Source organism: Mus caroli, chromosome 18, assembly GCF_900094665.2.
Source record: "Mus caroli chromosome 18, CAROLI_EIJ_v1.1, whole genome shotgun sequence".
Lineage (NCBI taxonomy): Eukaryota > Metazoa > Chordata > Mammalia > Rodentia > Muridae > Mus > Mus caroli.
The window spans coordinates 641280-654479 of NC_034587.1; positions in this window are offsets into that span (position 1 = coordinate 641280).

Genomic DNA, 13200 nt, shown 5'->3' on the forward strand with positions numbered 1-13200 from the left:
AAAACCGCCTCCCTTATATAGGAGATTTCTCTCGCCTCGGACGTGGCGATTCCCTATAGGCCAAATTCTTGTCACCCGAGGTGACGTTGTCAGGCGGGCAACTGGCACCATGAACGGTTAATGCCAGCACATGCGCGGATCACTTGTTCATCTCCAGAGGCAGGCGATGTCGGTGCCATCTTATAATGGCGACAATGTGGGGTGGCGCCCCACATTTATCTGTGCATCTGGTGTAGGGGTAAGCCATTTTCTTCCTCTTTAAGGCGCCACCATTTCACTGTGAGGAGAGCTGACAATCTATTATCTGCAGCTGCAGCTTTTCACAGAGAAAGTGGGAGGCCAGCAGTGGTGTGGCCTTCTCCCACTGATGACTGTGAGTCTAGATATCAGACTAGAAGAAATGAAGCATGAGTCCCCGCAGCCTGGAATAAATCATGCTTAACAATAGTGCACTTGGGTTGCTCCTCCCATAGCCAGAATTACTTCCACTGTGGGGGCAACTAACTGCATGCTCATGCCGGCACCTCAGAGGCTGCTGGTGATAGAAACTGTATTTTCTTCACTTTATGAAAACCCAGAAGAATATGGTAAAGAGTCAAGGAGAATGAGTGTGAGCCTTGTCTACAGTAATGTTCTTCAGACACTAAGCCTGCAATGTGCTGTGCTGAGAAGTGTGAACTTTGCTGTCTATGCATCTCCCTCAGTGTCAGGCAGAGCACCCAGGCATTTCTTTGATTTGCTATGTTCCTCAGCCTAAGAGACCTTTGTTGTATGAGGGCGTTGTTATCATTTCAAAGCTTGTGTGCTTCCAAAACCTGCACTGAAGTGAAATCCCACACTAGCAGGGAGTGGTAGGGCTTCTAGGAGGTAATTAGATCAGGAAGATTTATCTCTCATGACTGAAAATAGCATGTTGATAAAGGGGCTCAAGGACTTGCTGGGTAGCCTAGGCAGGTTTCAAACTCCCCATCCTCCCCAGGGCTGGCAACAGAGGTGTGTGCAACAGTGTCTGGCATCAGCATCATGCATGCAATCCCAACCATATGTTTCTCCTTAATGTGAAATGCTGTATGCAAAAATAGTAAAATGATGTTAAAATGTGATTTTCTGGGAATATCCAAGATGTGATAGAAGGGGGCTTACTACAGTAGGTCCCACTTCTTAACACTCCTGCCACATGAGGACACTCCAAGGAACAGCAAACTGAGAACAGAAAGCAAACCCACCAGACTTTTACTTTGGGTGGACTATATAGCCCTATGTGTGCCAGTGAATGTTAAAAGCACAGGTGGGGTCCACAGGGTCCAAGCTTGAAGTCATTTATGATTGCTGTGGTGTAAATTGTCCCCTGTATTTACTGTGGTGCTTAGAAGACACTGTATGGTGCCTTTTCCTGGGCAAGGATGAATAGGTGACTCTTGTTTCTTCTTCCTCCCTCCCTCCCTCCCTCCCTCCCTCTCTCTCTCTCTCTTTCTTTCTTTCTTTCTTTCTTTCTTTCTTTCTTTCTTTCTTTCTTTCTTNNTNNNTNCTTCCTTCCTTCCTTCCTTCCTTCCTTCCTTCCTNNCTTCCTGTCTTCCTGTCTTTTTGTCTTTCTTTCCTCTGTTTCCTCTTTTCACTCACTCATTTATGCCAGACCACACTCATTCCTTGGGTCAGAAGCCAGTACCCAAAGGAAGCCACCAGCTTACAGTATCATGGCTTCAGGCCCACCAAGGGCATCAGGACAATTAAAGGCAGTAGGGCTTGGTGCTAAGGCAGAAAGATAAGGCAAATTCAGTAGTAATGGATGACTCCTGAGCACAGGGAAGCAGTCAGGCCTGACTCTTGACTCAGGCTACTTCCAGCACTGATATTCTGACACAGTGGTGGATGTGCTCCAAACCACGGGTGTCCCTTCCCTCCTGCCCCATATAGATTACACAATGGTGATCTGGGTGAGAGAGGATACTCAGGACTCTGACACCCGGGGCCAAGCAGGGCAGGAGCTTCTTTATTAGGCATTCATGGGATAAATTGTTTATCTTCTACCTGCCTTAAGTGAAGGAGAATTCCTCCTGTCACATGGTTTGGGATTATGGGGAGTTACTGTCCAGCCATCTAGTCATTAGATACTAGTGGCTGAGCAGCAGAGGCAAGATGCTGCTGTCACAGAGTATTCATCTTTGTGGAGAAGATATGGTAGCTGCACATTGAAGTGAAGGAGAGACAAGACAGAAGTGTAACACAGTGGAGATAGGAGACAGCTAACCGTGTCTTTCTGAGAAACCATTGGAACTGAGGTTGCAAAGTTGACAAACAACTACTTTTTCCAAAAGCTTAGGGCAAAGGCAGAACAAAAGGCAAGTGCCACAGTCCTGAGGCAGGCAGAAGGAAAGAAATGGCCTTCCTAGGAGAAGGTTGAAGGGCGCTGATGGAGTGTGGTGAGATCAACTGGGGGAGGGGGTTACAGGATGGAGGCAGAGGAGAGGGGAGCCTCTTGTCTTGTGGAACCTCAGAAGGCAAATTGAAGAGTTTGGGGTTTGTTTTAGGTGGATGGGAAGTGGCCTTGCTACTCTTACCCTAGTCTCAAAAGCCAGGAAACTGGCACTGCCAGGAGCCCTATCCTTCTTCCAAACTTACAGAACCAGCAAATTGACAAGCGTCACATGTACTGTGCTCTGCTTGGAATGTCCCAGCAAGGCATTGCAGGGGCTCAGATAATGAAATTTTATCTCTTCATGGGTGTCACGTTCTGTAGATGTGTAATCTAGTGTCAGGGGTCAGCACAACTGGTTTCTGGTATGGTCTCCTTCTCTGCAGAATGCCACTCTCACTGTGTCAGAAACAGGGAGGCATGACTCATTACACAACATGCCTTTGAGCAGATTTGACATTAGTGACTTCCATGCCAGCATGTTTAGGGAAATTCTTCTTAGAAGAATGGGTGGAACTCAGGTGACCCACCTCCCTGAGATGCAAATTCTATTGCTCTGAATATGTCTTTATCATTCTACCAAATAATTCTATTCTAGAAGGTAATACTGTCAGTCCTTGGGTTTGACCCTCATCAGAGGCTTATCTTGTATTGAGTGATCAAAACTAACAAGAAAGGGCTGAGTATATTTCCTAGTCAAAAGAATACTTCGACATCAGTCATTTTGGCAGATGTGAATATGCTATAGGGATTAAATCTGCAAATAGATTTGTAAATATGAAAATCTCTTAGTGTGTGTGCATGTCTGTGTACATGTGTGTGTGTGTTATACCCACATGCATGGGTGCCTGCATGTGAAGCTCAGAATATGTCAAGTGTGTTACTCTATCACTATCTTGTTCTATTTGAAACGGGGTCTTACATTGACCTTTGAGCAAGGATGGCAAACAATAAGCCACCAACCCACTACGATGCTAGGGTTACAAGTGTACAGGTGGTCATGCCTGGCTTTTTGCACATGGGTGCTGAGATTTGAACTCAGGTCCTCATGTTTATACACCAAATACTTTCATTCACTGATCTATGTCTCCATCCCCAAATTTATTTATTTAGCTTACAAAGTAAAACTTCCCTTATAGTATTTACATACATTCTTTATTTTGGTCAATTCCCCTTCCACACCTCCCCCACCACTCCCTGTTTATTTTCACTGATGTATTGTTAACCTCCAGCTAACTGGAGGCTCCTTGTCTACTTCCCTTCAGCAATCTAAAAAGTGCTTTTCAATGTCATTGAATCTCACATATCCAGGCCAAGTGGAATAGTGAATTAAAGAGTAAATAAATATGAAAAAGAATGAGCCCTGAGGGACAGACAGTTCAGCCTCATATGCTAATCATGGCAGAGTAGGGTGCAGGAATCAGGACAGGGTTTGTCAGCAGAACCTCAGCAGTGTGAAAGGCAGTATGAAATATGAGAGGGAGAAGAAGGGGGAAGGGGGAAGGGGGAAGGGTGAAGGGGGAAAGAAAGGGGAAGGGGGAGGAAGGGGGAAGGGTGTCAAAAGGGGAAGGGGGAAGAAGGGGGAAGGGGGAAGAAAGGGGAAAAAGGGGGAAAGGGAAAAAGGGGGAAAAGGGTAAAAAGGGAAAGGGGGAAAAGGGGAAGGGGAAGAAGGGGAGGGGGAAGGGAGAGAAGGGAAAGGGGAAGGGAGAAGAAGGGGAAGGGAGAAGAAGGGAAGGGAGAGAAGGGAAGGGAGAAGGGAGAGAAGGGAAGGGAGAAAGAAGGGAGAAGGAAGGGAGAAGGGAAGAAGGGAGGGAAGGGGAGGGGGAAGGGGAGGGGGAAGGGGAGGGGGAAGGGGAGAGAGAAGAGACAAAGAGGAGGAGGAGGAAGAATAAGACAATGATGACTTTGTGTAGCCTTCAAATAGGCTGTGGGCCTTGTGTGTCTATTACTGCATAGATAAGAATTTCTGCCTTTAATAGGTGGGGCTGGAGAGAGAGCTCAGATTAAGAGTGCTTGCTGCTCCTCTGGAGGACCTCAGTACAGTTTCCAGTACCCATAGCAGGCAGCCTGTCACTCTAGCTCCAGAGAACCTGAGGTCCTTCCTCAGGTGGGCATCAGTACCCATGTGGCAAACAGAAATATACCTATAGATAAAAAAAATAAAAGATATTTCATATTAACAATTTTAAAATCCAACAGCCTTGGTAGGAGATGTCTGAAGTTATGCTAATCAAGTCCCAGAGGGATGCCAGGGTGTTAGTGGGTGTTCCTCATGGAAACCCACCAATGAGTGAGAGTTCTGAAACTCTGGCCGCTGTGAAGTGCAGTGTGAATGCAACAATGAGTCACCAAAGTGGCACAGTTTCTGCTGTGCCTCCATTTTACCTAATTATTTCTGGTATAAACCCAAGTGGAAACAATGCATATTTTGTTATAAAACTCTGGCCAAAATCTTTGGCCCTCAGACAAGAGGGAAACTTTGGCAGGAGCTTCAGTATAAAACCATGGTATGTGAGTTCCCATGAACATACAATGAAGAATTCATGTGCCCACCACGGCAAGAGAACAGTACTTAATAGTTTTGCATTTTCTATTAGAAGGAAACTTGCTTGGAGGAAAACTGATTTCCCATTTTGTTCAGAAATGTTATATCCAGAATTATCAGATACAAATCATTTCAGAGCATGCTGTTTCCAAATTTGCATAAAAAACTATTGATGAGTGAGGGCCATGATTTGAAGTTAGTAAATGCTATTCCTTTTTAAAGAACACAGATAGGAGAGCAATATGATAGAATAGTGTACCTGAGGACAAAACACCATTTCCTCCCATATTTCCAGGATGAAAATGCTAGTTTTGAAGGTAACTGGGAAATAAGATGGTGCCTTAAACTTCACAGGGAGATTTTTTTTTTAACTTAGAGATTAAAAAAAAAAAATTATTAGACATTTTCTTCATTTACATTTCAAATGCTATCCTAAAAATCCCCTATACCCTCCCTCCGCCCTGCTCCCCTACCTTAACTTAGAGTTTTTAAGACTGCACTTTTATTTTGATGTGGACCATTAACCTATTCTGTAGCCAGGTCCTAAGCACACCAATTTTCCTCAGTGCCACCTGTCTTGCTTCCTGTGTCATATGACTGAGGCCCAGTGTGCTGGCTAGTTTTATATCAACTTGACCACACTAAAGTCATTTTGGAAGAGGGTATCTCAACTGAAAAAAATGCCCACACTAGGTTGGCCTGTGGGACATCTTCTTGATTAATGATTGATGTGGGAGGGCCCTGTTCCCCGTGGGTGGTGCCACCCCTGGGCTGGTGGTCCTTGGTGCTGTGAAAAAGCAGGCTGAGTAAGCCATGGGGAAGAAGCCAGTGAGCAGCATCCCTCTGAGGTGACAGATAGAGAAGTGAAACATGCGGTTAACCTTCCTGGTTTTCATAGTGCTTCTCTGTGAGTTCAAGTCCCCACCGCACTCCCACTCCACCCCTCCACACTACCCCACTTCCACCCTACCCTCAGGTCCTCTATACTCCTCCATCTGCCTTAGTTTCAGCCTCCAGATTCCTACCTTGAGTTCCTGCCTTAACCTCCCTTCTTGATGAACTGTTACCTAGTAGTCTAAGTTGAAATAAACTCCCCAACTTGCTTGTGGTCAATTGTGGTTTATCAATAGAAACACATATATCTCTATTTATGTAATTTTGTCATTAAAGAATGTCATGCAATTGTAACTGTCTCTGCTTGACTTTTTTCCACTAAGTTCAATGCTGTAGATATCTTTCTATGCTGTTTGTTCAACAGTTGCTTGACAATTGTTCACATTTGATTTTTCATGGAATTCTTGGTAGGTATCTGAGCCTGGCCACTCACTATGTAGACTAAGCTACCCTGAAACAGGCAATCCTTTTCACTCCACCTCCTGAGAGTTGGAATGCTTAATGGAGGTCAAATGAAGCTCTCTCTCTCTCTCCCTCTCCATCTCCCTCTCCTCCCTCTCCCTCCCCCTCCCCACCCTCCCCCTCCCCCTCTGCCTCACTCTCTCTCTCTCTCTGCTTAGGGATGGAACCCAGGACTTTGTGCATGTGAATCAAGGGCTCTACCATGGAACTGTGTTACCAGTTGTAGGTCTTGTATTATTATTACTATAAATAAAGCAGCTACAAACATTGGCGTGCCTGTTTGTTTTTGCATTCAGGTTCTTCTCTAAGTTAAATTCCCAGGAATGCAGATGCTGGTCTCTAGAGCAACTATATGTTCCAATTGTCAAGAATCTGCCAAACTATTTTCAGAGTGACTGTATACTTTTTATATCCTCACACACAATGTCTGAGTGACTCAGTTTCCCTAAATCTTTGCCAGCATTTGCTGTTGTTGCTTTTTGGTAAATTACTTCTCCTCCAGGGAAATAAGTCAATTCTAGCCAGATTAGATTATATTAAATGCAGGTTTATTGGGAAGCTGCTCTTCGGTGAGGTCTCTGGCCTCAAGGCCAGAGACCAGAGAAGTTACTATGGGGAGAGAAGAGGGGAGAGAGAGAGACAGAGAAGGGGGTGAGGGCACCAAAATGTCTGGATTATATAGTGGGACGAGCCTCTGGGGGAAGGGCAGCCCAGTCCCAGGGCTGGAAGGTCAGGGTTGGAACAGAGCATGCCAGCTGGGAACTGAGACATGCTGGGAGAACCTGGAGGCCAGGTCTGCTAAATATGCATGTCAGTCTCTTGTCCTGGGGTCTGAAACCAAACATTGTTTTCCTGTTTTGTTTTGTTTGTTTGTTGTTTGTTTTATGTCTGTTGGGAAAATAGTGATATCCCATTATAATTTCAATTTTCATTCTCCATGATGGTGAATATTTTTTGGACCCATTTATCAAATAGCATTGTCTCCAGCACAATGTTAAGGAGTCCTTTGGCCCTCTCTATTGGATGAGCAACGGTCTGATTTTGTTTTATTTTCTTTTGTACTATGGCAGTCTAATTATTCCACTGCCATTTGTTGATAAGATAATTTTTTCAAATAAGAAATGGCTTTCATACCTCTATCAAAACTTGTTGCCAGTACTCTGTTGGATTGTTTCTAGGTTCTCTATTCTGGCTCCTTGACTGGCCTGTCTGTTCTCCCAACAGTATCTTGACCTGATTACTAGAGCTGTAGAATTTTTGGAGGAGTTAAGATAACTAATTTTGTTCATGCTTTTTCAGAGTTGTCTCTGCTTACTTACTCCTTGTCTGCCAATGTAAGTTTCACAGAAATGTTGTCTGTTTTTATCAAAACCTTACTGAGGTGTCAATACAACACAGTTAACTCTGTATAGTAATTTGAGAAGAATTGACATCTTTTCTATGTGAAGATTGGAAAGGCTTGGGGTGTAGCTTACTTGTAAAGTGCTTGTCACATTGTCACAAAGAACAAAAGGAAGAAAGGAAGGGAGGGAGGAAAAGGAAGGAAGGGAGGAAAAGGAAGGAAGGAAGGAAGGAAGGAAGGAAGGAAGGAAGGAAGGAGGAAGGAAAGAAAGAAAGAAAGAAAGAAAGAAAGAAAGAAAGAAAGAAAGAAAGAAAGAAAGAAAGAAAGAAAGAAAGGAAGGAAGGAAGAAAGGGAGAGAGAAAGAGAAAGCCAGCCAGCCAAACTAAAGACAGAGTTCCAAGCCATGGATATCATGTGTGTCCTATCCTTTGGATGTTACTTATGTCTGTCAGCAGCATTTTGGTGTTTTTATCACATAAAATTGTATACACATTTTGTTAGATTTATACCAAAGTGTTTTCAGTTTTTGAGAAGTTATAAATTATATTCCATTTTCACTTCTCAGTTCCACCTAGATATATTGCTGATATATCTCATTTATTTTGTATATTTATCCTTTATCTTATAAACTTGTGGATATCATTTATTAGCTAAATGAAAGTGTGCTAGTTAGTTTTTTAAACCATTATTTTAGATTAAAATGTGTGTGTGTGTGTGTGTGTGTGGGCGCGCGCCTGTGTGTATGTGCCCACACGTGCAGGTGCCTTGAAAGTCAAAAGAAGGCACCAGAACTTCTGCATGTATGGTGTTAATGTTGTCTTCTTTTCTCAAAAGACTTCCCAGACCCATTGGTGGGGAAGTTTTGCTAAGCATTTAGAGGACCCTTCTGAGTGTTGATCTCCATCCCAGTTCATTTCCAACCACAGAAATCAAGGAAAACCAGATGGGTTCTCTGCAGCCTACAGCTAGAGTTTGGTTTGTGACATTTGCTTGTTTTCACTGTGCAGGTGGGGTTTCTCCATTTGTTAGAGGCTCATTTTCCTAGTCTTTTTCTCTCATCTTCTTTTTGAAACTCTTCAGGTGGGGATGGGCACTATCACATTCGTGGAAGAAGGCAGCCATGGTGGCACATGCTGTGGGAAAGCCTTTGACCTGGGCAGTGCCCAGTTGCTTCCTGTGTGCCCTTGTTATAACACCTCAAACATCTGCTTCTGACCAGTTTCACAAGTTATGCCACATCAGGGTGATACATATTCTTATGAGCAGTTGTGTGGCCTTCCAATGGGGTGTTTTACATAATTTTAAAAGAAAGCAGTCTTAGTTTACTTTAATATGAAGACCATTGTATACTTCTGGTTCTGAGAGGAATGGTTAAATTTGTTGCTATGGTTACTAGTATTTACCCAGCTGTTCAAAGATGTATTACTGAAATGTTTTTAATTAATTTTTATTTTTTTATTTTGTGTGTGTTGGGACACATGTCTAATATCTATTCAGAGTGTTTAAAGGCAGAACTAGTTTGTTCAGCTACAACTTGTTCGTGCCTAAGTACTAAGACACAACAGCTTAAGTTCACAAAGGAAAAGTTTAGAAAGGGCAGATATGGAGAAAAAAAACCAAGATGGAAGAGAAAAGAAATGTGAGAGGTGGCTATCACTCTACTTGGATGAAGACAGTATGCATGTCTCCTGAGAAAGCAGGCAAGCCATGCTCTCCTAGGAAATGTGAACTTCTTTCTAACAGCTGCCTTCTTAGCACAAACGGCCTTTTTGTGGGTCTGCTTCATTACCCTATCCCTTCTTGGGGAATTCAGCCATGGAGTGAATATGACCCTCACAGACAGCTTCTGATTCACAATGATGGTTACCTATTCAGGGTCACATCTCCTTTTGTTATGTGTGTTGTCTTCCTCCTTAGAACAGATCCATAGACTGGGCTGTGGCTCGACAGTCAAGTACTCACCGTAGCATGTACAAAGTCCTGAGTTCCATCTCCACACTCTGTCAGTGTCTGTTCCCCAAGGTGGTGCTCGTCACCCTAAGAAGCGCCCTGAATGCTTCTGATAGGTGATGGTTAGAATCAGATGATGGAGACAAAGCAAAGAGCTCAAAGAAAGAGAAGAAATGATCCTTCATTTATACATCCAACATGAAAGGAACAGACTACTAGAATTATAGTGTGCTTTACTCTGTCCCTTGGGGGGCCCTTGTTCTAGAATGTATTTATAAAGCAGTACAAAAATGTCACCATGTTCCATTTCTGCAATGTGTGTCACCACCTAAGGTTAACTGAAATGTGCTGATCATACCGATGTTTCAGAGAGTAACTGGGAAGATACGATGGTTTTAAAGAAATGAGGGCAGAAACCTTACCTACCTTACCTGAATCTTCTCAGCCTATGCTTCCACTATGCAACATTTCATTCACTGACTGTATTAGCTGACAATAGAAGAGTCAACTCCAAAACTGTCAATTGCTTAGTCCAATTTGGGTAATCAAACCGTTCTATGAATTGAAATATACTTTGAAAAGAAACCATGCTTCCCTGGAGACTGCTAAATGGTTTGGGGAAAATGGTTGTATGATTCGCCTCTTTATTACAACATTATATCCTGGAAAAGCACACTTAATTATATTTGGTTTGCTGGAAAACCTTTTCCGGTGCAAAGTGCTATTAATAAAAAGTTGCAGGAGAAGTTGTGTAGAAGAGCCTGGGTTCTGAGAGTTGGTAGGCCACACCTATAGTGCAGCAGAGCATGCCTGAAGGGCACTACTTTTCGTGGCCTCTGAATCCAGCTGTTTTTCTGTTACTTCACAAACCCAATCCTGCAACTGTTCAGAAGTTGCACTATCCCACACTTAGGTTAGATGGTATATGTTAGCCACAAAAGTGTTGAGGTTTGGGGGTTTTTAAATTGTAAATTGCTGAGCCAGCAAGATGGCTCAGTGGATAAAAGCACTTGCCAAGTCTGGCGACCTGAGTTTGATCCCCGGAACCTACATGGTGGAGAAGAACTGACTCCTGCAAGTTGTGGTGTGCATGCCACACACATACATAGGTTTGTGTTTAAATATATCACATCCTCTACACTGACACAAAGCAAAGTTAAAAAAACTATACACTAACTTGAAAAGTGGTCCTTTCATTCGACTCCTGTTTACAGTAGTGAGTGTTGGAGATTTCATTGTGAAATTGATTGGCATGTTACCTTGGGCCTGAAATGAGGCAGTTCATCATGGTAGGATCCTGTAGAGGAGTAAAAAACCTCACAACTCATGTTGAGGAAGAAGGAGAAGAAGGATGATGATGAGGAGGAGGAGAAGGAGGAGGAGAATGAGAGAAAGGGAGGGAGGGAGACAGAGAAATCTCATGGTGGGGCTGGCTGTTATGTGTCAGTACAGCATTGCTTCCATATTATCCCTGAGGTTATCACCATTACACCCTATGCAAATCACTTCTTCACTTATCTTGAGGTCAATGCCCCTCCTCTGCCTTTTAGAAACACTACAATGACTAGTGATCATTGCAGTCTCTACTGGTGATGAATCACAATCTTGTCCAAGTTTGATTGCTCATATGTGGAATCAAATCTAAGCATGTATGTCTTGATCAGTGTGTCTTGGTTTGCTCCTGCACTAGCACGTTACTGACATGAGTTCCTTTGACCATTGTAAGCTAAGTGACATATTTCATTTTGATGCTACATTCCCAGTATATTCCCATTTCAGAAATAATTCATTCTGATGCACTTTCTTCTTTCTTCTCCTTTTTCTTCTCCCCCAACCCCTCTCTCTGTGAATTGCGAGTCTGGGTGTGTACATGTCATGGCACAGGTATAGCTAGAGGACAATCTTGGGCGTTGCTCCTTGCCTTCTATCTTGTCTGAGACAGGAACTCTTTCTTTCACCATTATATTCTGGACTGGCTGGTACCCTGGCTTCTGCAGATTCCTTCTCGGTCTCTCATCTCACTGTAGGAGAGCTGGGATTACATGTGTACTACAATGCCTATCTTTAGTGGGTTCTGGGAATTCAAATTCAGGTCCTTATACTTGCGTAGCAGTCACTTTATCCATTGAGTTACCAGTGCATTCTCTAAGAACAATGGAGCTTCATGATTGGGCCAAAAGTTACATTTTCCTTTATGTTTCTCCTTTATTCCTCCCATACTCCCCCCCCCTTTTTTTTTTTTTTTTTGGTTAAGAATGTAATCATATAGAAACACTTAAAGAGATTACAAAGTCACCATAGAGATATGAATGATTTTGCCATATGATTAATTCCTAGCTCTGCTGGGCCCTGTGGTCCAACATGTGTTCAGGACAACATGGCAGAGACCAGTGTCTGGAGATCTCTGACATAAGGACCTAATGATATTATAATGCAGAATAGATATGGGGTTTGCTCTCTGCTTCAGAGATCTTGTCTGAAGTTTTTCTTGCTGGTCTGGGACTTATGTTGGAATCAGAAGAAAGACTTCTGATGACTCATCGCAGTGATAATAGTCAGAAACAGTGGAAGTGTGTCAAAGAAGGGGTAGGAAAGTGTCAAGCTTAGATCACAACTCAAGCCCTTATAGTCCATCCATGGCTTGGCAACTAATTGACAGAACAATAACATATCAGGCTTTGTTACTCTGGGTGGAAAAGCTGCAAACTGTAGGTTGGTTTCTTTCTCTTTATATCTACAGTGAAAAACTGGCATGAACTTAAGGCAACTGTCCGTTAGGGAGTGATGAAAGGTAGTCTCAGCTTCTACGCACCACATGTTCATACAGAAATTGGATTTTCCTTTTTAGTGGACTTTGTGAGCACCTTTAATGCAGTTAAGGAAGTGAAACTGAAAGACAAGGAATGATCTCTGCAAGTTTTTCATCCTATCCCAAAGGAAAAAGAATATGAGGCCATCAAGCATGGAATTCCTATCTACAGATTGTAATTTTGAAGTCCATCCCAGGATTTTCCTGTCAAATGGAGGAACAGTCTTGAATAATCATGGTAAAAACAGAGGTGGAGGAAAAGCCATCTGTCTGGGAATTTCCCTGCAGGAAGGCTCTTGAGATGCTGTGCGTTGGTCACCTGGTGATAGCATCTGGTTCTCAGTCTGGATGTCGTCTCTCCAGCCTGCTTGGGGACGGGGAAAGGCTGTGCATGCCTTTCTATCCCATGAGAGGTGTAGCCTGTTTCCTCCTTTTAAGACTTCATACCATAAATGGGGGTGACATTGTAGCAATGCTCAGGTCCCAGTAATTTTTTAAAGATTCATCTTTTTTTTTTTAATTATGTACATGTGTGTATGTCTTTGTGGGCGTATGTTGTGCATGTGAGTACCAGTGACCACACAGTCCAGAAGAGGGAACTGGATTCCCGAAGCTCGAGTTACAGGTAGTTGTGAGTCACTGGATTGGGTGCTAGGAACTAAACTTAAGTCATCTGTAAGAGCAATATGTACTCCAAACCCAGGATCCCAGACTGCAAAATAGCTTTTAATTTGTTCCTTGCAGCCCTGACCTACCACATGAGAAATGCAGCTACTGCCTGATAG